Source organism: Elephantulus edwardii, unplaced genomic scaffold (genome assembly GCF_000299155.1).
Source record: "Elephantulus edwardii isolate Elephantulus edwardi_28Jun2011 unplaced genomic scaffold, EleEdw1.0 scaffold00006, whole genome shotgun sequence".
Lineage (NCBI taxonomy): Eukaryota > Metazoa > Chordata > Mammalia > Macroscelidea > Macroscelididae > Elephantulus > Elephantulus edwardii.
Window position 1 is genome coordinate 6,578,355 of NW_006399756.1, and position 7,675 is coordinate 6,586,029.

The 7,675-nt window shown below is 44.8% G+C and overlaps 1 pseudogene; it reads left to right on the forward strand.

Moving 5' to 3' along the window:
* Positions 1–7,675, forward strand: part of LOC102847504 — an 87,698-nt pseudogene that overhangs the window by 55,530 nt on the left and 24,493 nt on the right.

Below are 7,675 nucleotides of genomic sequence, written 5' to 3' on the forward strand. Positions count from 1 at the left end.
GAAGCAAGGTGTACCCACAGAAAGCAACATTCTTTGATAGTTATCAGAGATTAAAACAGTAGTACACTGATAGAGAACTGACAGAAAGTCAAGTTGCAGTCACAGGAGAGCATGGAACACAGGATATCACTGCTGATGTCAAATGAACCTCAGCTGAAGACAGAAAAGACCTGAAGACATTTGCCTGTGCTTTATCAAGAGTTTGAAAAGGCATTTGATGGTGTGGATATAACAATAAATTATGGGAACACCATGAAGAATAGAAATTCTTGATCACTCAATTATGCTCATATGGAAGTCAAATGCCAAAGAGCAGTTACTGAAATAGATCAAGGAGATACTGCATGGTTTAAGATCAGGACATATGTGTACGCTGACCAAGAAATTGGATTACGTGAAGAACAACTGGGCATCAGAACTGGAGGAAAACTAATTAACAGTCTATAAAATATAAATGACACAATTTTGCTTTACTAAAACTCAAGAAGTTGATTAGACAGTGTAATTAATTAATTGCAGCAATCAGTGGTCATTAAAGTTATAAAACAAAATACCTATGAGCGCTTGCTTGTATGAAAACCAATATAATTTGTAAACCTTCATTCAAACAAAAAATAAATAATTCAAAGGCAAAACAAGTTGAAGTACGTGTTGATGAAACTCAAGCCTTCAATATGGATCACACCTCAACACAAAGAAAACAAAAATCTCACAAATGGGCCAAGAAGTGACATCAACATCAAGACTTGATGCCTTTAAATGATGGTCAAGAATATTGAATACACCAAGGACTTGTCAGGAGAACAAATAAATCTATCTTAGCAGTACAGCAAGAATGTTCCCTACAAGTGAGAATGATGGATATGTTAGCAGAGGGAAACGGGCCTTGGAGAAAGACAGCATACTTAAATAGGAAAGTAGTTGTTGTGGTTGTTGTCAATTGCCATCAATTCAAGCACGACTCGTAGTGACCCTATGAACAAAAGGCCTGAAGCCTCTCTACAACTATCATCATTTATCAAAGTGAGAAAAACTCTCAGTGAGATGAATTTAAATAATGACTCAAACATAACAAGAATTGTGAGAGTGGTACAGGACGGATAACACCTGGTTCTGTTGTACATGGGGTCACTTTGGCTGGGAACTGACTAGACTGAAACGTCCAAGAGAAGGAAAGGAGAGGGACACAGAATGACTTTCTAGATAGTATTGCACGCTGTAAAGTAGACTGTGCTTCAGAGTGACCCTATGAACAACAGGTCTGAACTTTCCCCTATCCTTTGCCAACTTCACTATCTCTGATGTACTTGACCCCATTGTTACCGTCATTGCGTCAATCCATCTTGTTGAGGGTCTTCTTCTCTTCTGATAACCCTCTATCTAAGTAGAATGCCCCTGTCCAAGGACTGGCTTGTCCTAACAACCTGTCCAAAGTATGTGAGATGAAGCTTCACCATCCTAGCCTCTAAAAAGCAGCCTGGTTGCACTTTCTCCAAGACTTACTTGTTTATTCTTTTGGCCAATCCATGGAATATTCAGTTCTCTTATCAAGCAGCATAACCCAAAAGCATTGCTTCTTCTTCTGTCATCCTTAGTCATTGTCTGACTTTCAGATGAATATGAAATAATTGAAACAAACCATGGCTTGGATCAGGAGCATCTTAGTCTTTAAACTGATATCATTCAGCACTTTGGAGAGGTCTCTGACAGCAGATTTTCCCAATGCAACACACCTTTTGATTTCTTGACTACTGCTAGATAGGGAACTCTCATGGCCTAGTGGCAAGATGTGCTGTCATTCTGAAGGTATGTGGTTCGAGGTCACAAGCTGCTCCAAGGGAGAAGAACGGGCAATCTCCTGTACAATTAATTACCTTTGAAAATCGGCTGGAGGATCAGCTATGGGCCAATTACAACTCTATGGTCCACAACAACTGCTAGATAGTATACACATGTTACTTTTGGTGACCATGATAGACAATATGAGAGGAGTCAGCACTCCATGATCAGTGTAAACGAAGACACCAAGAGGTGCAAGAATAGTGGTGATCAGTGGATATGCAATTCTGCACCCTTAGTAATAACAACCAAATGCTAATGGATAATTATCCAGCTAGAAATGCAAGCTACTTAAGTGTGGGGAGGTATACGGGAGTACACATGTGTGCTTACATAGTTGCGGGCATTTGCATGTACTGCGGACTGAAATGCCAGTGGTTCAAAGCCACCATTGGAGAAAGATGAAACAGTCTGTTTCCACAAAAAGTCAATAGCCTCAGAAATGTATGGAGCAGTTCTACTCTGTACTATAGAGTCATTAAGAGTTGACGTCAACTAGACAGCAACAGGTTCTAAACACAGGTTCTGCATGTATGTCTGTATATATAACAGAGCACACAGAGGCACAGTTATGGAAACTTCTTAGACATAACTGAGCAGCTCCTGGGACTGAAGTTACTGGGTCTGAAAGTTACGGATCATAATCTCAGGGAACATCTAGGTCAACCGAGTAAACATAGCTCATAATGTCCTACATCCTACTTTGGTTAGTAGCATCTGAGGTCTTAAAAGCTGGTGGTAGGGAAAAGAAACCAACCCCATCTAACATACAGCAACTGCGTTCTTCTTGTCTGAACACCAGAGTGTGAAGGAAATAGAAGACTCAAGGAAGCGTTTAGTCGACAAGACTAACTACCTTGAACTTCACCTTCTCTAGCCTGAGACAAGAAGAACTAGATGGTGCCCCACTACCAACACCCACCACTTCAAAAAAACAGCTCCAAAAAATATTAGTCAAATATGGACTGGCAGAACCCCTAGACCATGGCTGTTAAATATTCTTTAACCCTGGAACTGAAGCCACTTCTAATGTTTATTTCAACCAAATACTAGAATGTTCATTCTAGTATTAAAAAAAAAAAAATAGGCGTTAACATTCATGAGGGACGTGCTTCTTAGAGCAATCAACTATGTCAAACAGGCAGCATTTGTCCAAAAGCCAGGAGAGGCATGGGAAATGGGGGGTGGCCGTGGGCAGGGCAAGATGGAAGTGGGGAGAGGGCTGGCACATCACGAGGATAGGAATCAATGTCATGGGATGATTCATGTACAAATTTTTGCATAGAAAATTAATTTCTCCTGTATAAACTGTTACCTAAAACATTGGGAAAAGAAACCAAACCATACGGACCAGTTCTGAGAAGCCCTGGTAGCATCATGGTTTACCACTAGGCTGCTAACCAGTGATTCCAACCCACTGACCACTCCAAGGTCAAAAGATGAGCAGCTGCTTCTGTAAGGACTACAGTGTCAGAGACTCTCAATCCTGTGGGATCTCTCAGAGTCAGAATCGACTACTCTGCAGTAGTGAGTTTCTATGGGGTTGTTCTACTTGTCTTAGGTTCACTAGGAGGAAACGTCAGCTCCTCAGCAATTAACAGCAGCCAGTAGATGATGAAGGCAGGACTTGAACCCAAGCCCATCTCAGCCACAGGACTGATGCCCCCTCTGGGCCAGGAACTGTGCTAGGAACTTGGAGATGAAGGGAGAGAGAGCCCCCCAAGATAAACTTCAAACAGAGAAAACAGAGCCAGCAGGGTCGATCAGAGGACACAGGTAACATCGCGACCAACCAAGGTTAGCACGTTAAACACACAGACATTTGATGGTAATTATCTCCAAAGATCAGACCTGTGACATTTCTGCAAGGACACGATTCCTTCCACCTATTAGTCACCATCTCAGAATTATTTTGCCTTTTCTAATCAGCAAACAGGCTTTGAAGCCCTTTCTTGAGCACATTCATCATCTCCAATACGATGTGGAGAGAATCAATTTTATTTACCCTTGCTAAGCCTGCCAGGATCTCATTTGTAATTAGAGATATGCGTGAGAGGGGAAGGATTTGTTGTTGCTAAATTAGGTCAACCGTTCCCAGGCTCGGAGTGTCTGGCTTGTTTATCTCTTGCCCTCGGTGGCTGGCAGTGGGCGGGCCAGGGGTGCCCATCAGCTCCTTCTCAAGTCAATATTCATCATCAGTCACCCCGTTGAAGCCTCCTCCGGAGTGGTCTCAACTGCCATCCTCTGATCCACAAAACGTGCTAACTGCTGGGTTGACTGGAGAGAGACGGAGCCCAGAGAGCAAGGCGAAAAGCCAGCCTGCCCCTGTCCAGCCCCAAAAAGAGGAGCCGCAGGCAGGATAGGGAGCGGGATGGCAGCACAGGGGGACCCCTGGAATCTCAAAGGTCAGGACACTGGGAAGTCCTCCAGCTTTAATGCTTCTCTGGTCCAAGTGTCACCACCTGGGAACCAAGAAACCAAAGCCAAACCCATCACAATGGAAGCTCCGCCCGCCCACGGTGACCCCACGTGTTCACAGTCAAACTCTGCTCTGGAGGGTTTTTCAATGACTGTACTCTTGTAGCAAAAGTTGCCAAACCTTTCACCTGAGGTGTCTCTAGGTGGATTCAAACTACCAACCTTAGTAGCCAAGTGCTTAATCATTTGTGCCTCTTGGAAACAAGAGGGTCCTTCTAATCCATAGTGCAGTCCTTCAGGGAGTAGAGAGGCCATTTCCCTGCACATCGATCACCTGGAACCCTTGAGGTACAAAGGAAGAGCCTGCCTTGCTCTGTGGGGACCGCCTAACCCCGTGGTGGCAAACTCCCTGGCCACCTCTCACCTGCTAGAGCTCTGCTTTGAAGAGGTAAAATGTTTAGGGATGAAGACTGACCCATGGTACAATTTAGGGAGCTCTGGTGGCCTAGTGGGTAAGGAATTTTGCTGCCAACCCAAAGGCATTCAGTTTAAGTCCAACGGCTGCTCCGCAGGAGAAAAATGGACAATCTCTTTTCATGTGATTTACAGTCTCTGAATACCTGCTGGTTTGGAGGAAGGGGAGATTAAATTCTTTTCTTATTTTTTGAGTGTGTACCGTCAAATCAGATCCAACCGGTACAGGAGGAGATTGCAGAGCATCTAGTGGATTTGAACAGTGCACCTCTGGGATTGCAGTGCAGTTTCTTGCCACCAGGCCACCAGAGCTCCCTTGGATACCTGTGGGAAGGTCAGCTATGAGTCAGTTCTGACTCAACAGTCCATAACAACAACCATAATGCAACTCTGTCGTAACTCCCTGCTGTCCTCCCATTTTTACTCCCCTGGGCTGCAAAGACAGCTGTCCTCAGGAACCATGTCCACCATGGAGTTGTAATTTGGGTACAGAAACACCTTCCGGGACCACCAAGGAAGAGGGCAATCCAGTGCTGGCTTGTTTCTCCACTGAAGCCGTACCTGACAGCTCGCACCATGGAGAAGCCTCATAAAAATTAAGATATTCTAGATATTCTTTGGAAAATGAAATATTGATGAATGGCACCCTGTGCTGATAACCACCACACATTTGAAAAATAGACCAGAGCCCCGTGCTTAAAAGCCCAAAATCACAAAAGGTGTTATGAATGGATGGATCGGGAACCTCTCCACGCCGACTTCATCGATGTCACTGTTAAGCGATGAACGCTGTCACTCTTTTTTATATATAACAAGAAGATATGCTGCTCCTACCGGGTCTCATTGTAGGAGCTGTCAGGCTCCCTGAAATGGCATCGCATAAGCTATTTATGACGATATCGGGGGAAATACAAGGTTAAGAGATCTTTATCTGCTGTCTATGGAAATGTACCTCCTCCACGCAGCGGCAGGGACGTGCAATAACCTTCCGGACAACTCGTGACATTGGGGGAATGGAAAGTGAGATTAATCAGCAGAGACAGAGCTGCATCCAAATGATGTGCCAGCTTCCCAGCCTCGTAAACACACACGCGAGGCACCTTCCCTGCCTCCCCATGCCCATCCACTCAGGAGGGACAGCACATGTTGATATGCCAGAGTCTCAGGCCACACACGTGTCAGAGCAGGAGGTTGCTAAGAAGGGCCTGCCCAGCTGGGGGCTGTATGTCCCTTACTTCAGGAATGATCTGAGACTGGTTCATGTCCATGAAATGTGGGGGGAGGGAAGGTATCACTTCTGGGTCAAGGATTTAAAAAGCAAGTGTGCAATCCTGATCAAAATTAAGAAAATGTGAAACAATTTTATAATCTTATGTAATCGAAAATTTATGGAGCCATGAAGACTGAATAAACCCTTCAAACTATTTCCCTGAAGTCCTCTTTAAGCTTTAAACCAAAAAATATTCCCTCAGGTCTTTTAAAACCAAACAAAAATTTAACTAGCTAAGAATAATTGCCTGACTTCCCGTTTTTGTGGGCAACATGTACAGCTCAAGATGGCAGGGCTAATGGCATCTTCCAACTGACTGGCTGCTGAATTCAGAAAAGGTCTGGCGTCCCTGACTGCAAAGTGGAACTTTATGCTGAAAAAAGTGGCCATGAGAAATCTGTGTGCCATTGCCCGGGCAGTCTCTTTGTTACGAACTCCGGGGAGGGCTTGCTGTGTGGAGAGCTTGCTATGCTGTACTGCCGGTCATCATGGACAGTGGGGCCAAGGGTTGCAAGGTCAGGGTCTCTGGGAAACTCTGAAAACAGAGCTAGATCTGAAGGCCTGATGACCTGCAGTGGGGATCCTGCCAACCACTACGACGACACAGTCACGTGCCACGTGCCGGTCAGACAGGATGTGCTGGTCATCAAAGTAAAGCCCGTGCTGCCCTGGGACGCAAGTGGAAGGATTGTCCCTGAGAAGCCCCTGCCTGGCCCTCCGAGCGTTGTGGAAACCAACGAGGAGATCCTGCCCACCACCCCCATCTCCGGACAGAAAGGTAGGGAGTCAGGGCCACCTGCTGGGCCCAGCTGCATAACAGGGTCTCTCTCCTTGGCAACTGGATCCGAATTTTGGGATGTTGCTTTCCAAAGATTGTTAATAAAATCTTTTTCAAAGATGGGCATGGTTGCCGGGAGCATTGTGTTCTTTTAAAATCAAACTGTTTGGGATCCAATAGGCAGCAGCCACTCGAAAGATCAAATAGAAAACACGAGGATGGTGAGTGTATGTTCATGTCAGAAGACTGTCCAGAAAAGAGGAGCGAGAACGGCTGCCCAGCTCAAAGAACGTCATCAGGGTCGCCCAGCTGTCCGCAGAGAAATGCTTGAATCACTCGGGGTTCCGCTGTGTATATTTTCAACAAGAAAAAATAAAATATTTTAAAAGTTTTTAAAAGCAAATATGTATTCTCTGCAATTTCTCTTCCCTTCCAACTGCCTTAGATGATGAAGTTACAACACAATCCTGAACTCCTGAGTCACCATGTAGAAATGAAGCCACAAACCTATAATCTCGTCTATCGCACATCACACAAATGGAAAAGAAACTCCTATGTCCTTCCTTTTATTACTATGGAATAAAAACCAACTCACTGTCATGCCATGTGAGTCAGGGCAGCTCTGCCCTCCTTGGGGTTTCAACAGCTGATTTTTGGCTCTTTTTTTACCTTTATTACCTTTGTTGTTGCTGCTGTGTACCACTGAGTCAGAAGCGACCCATAGCTGACCCTCCAGTGGGTTTTCAGAGGCAGTTAAACAGATGGAGGAGACTGTCCATTCTCCTCCTGAGTGAAGATGTCCAATCTTCACTCACAGGAATTTATAGCCCTGGGAACGCAAGAAGGTTGCCAGCTTTTGTTTTCTGATCATGTCCATGATCAGAACCAACTTGATG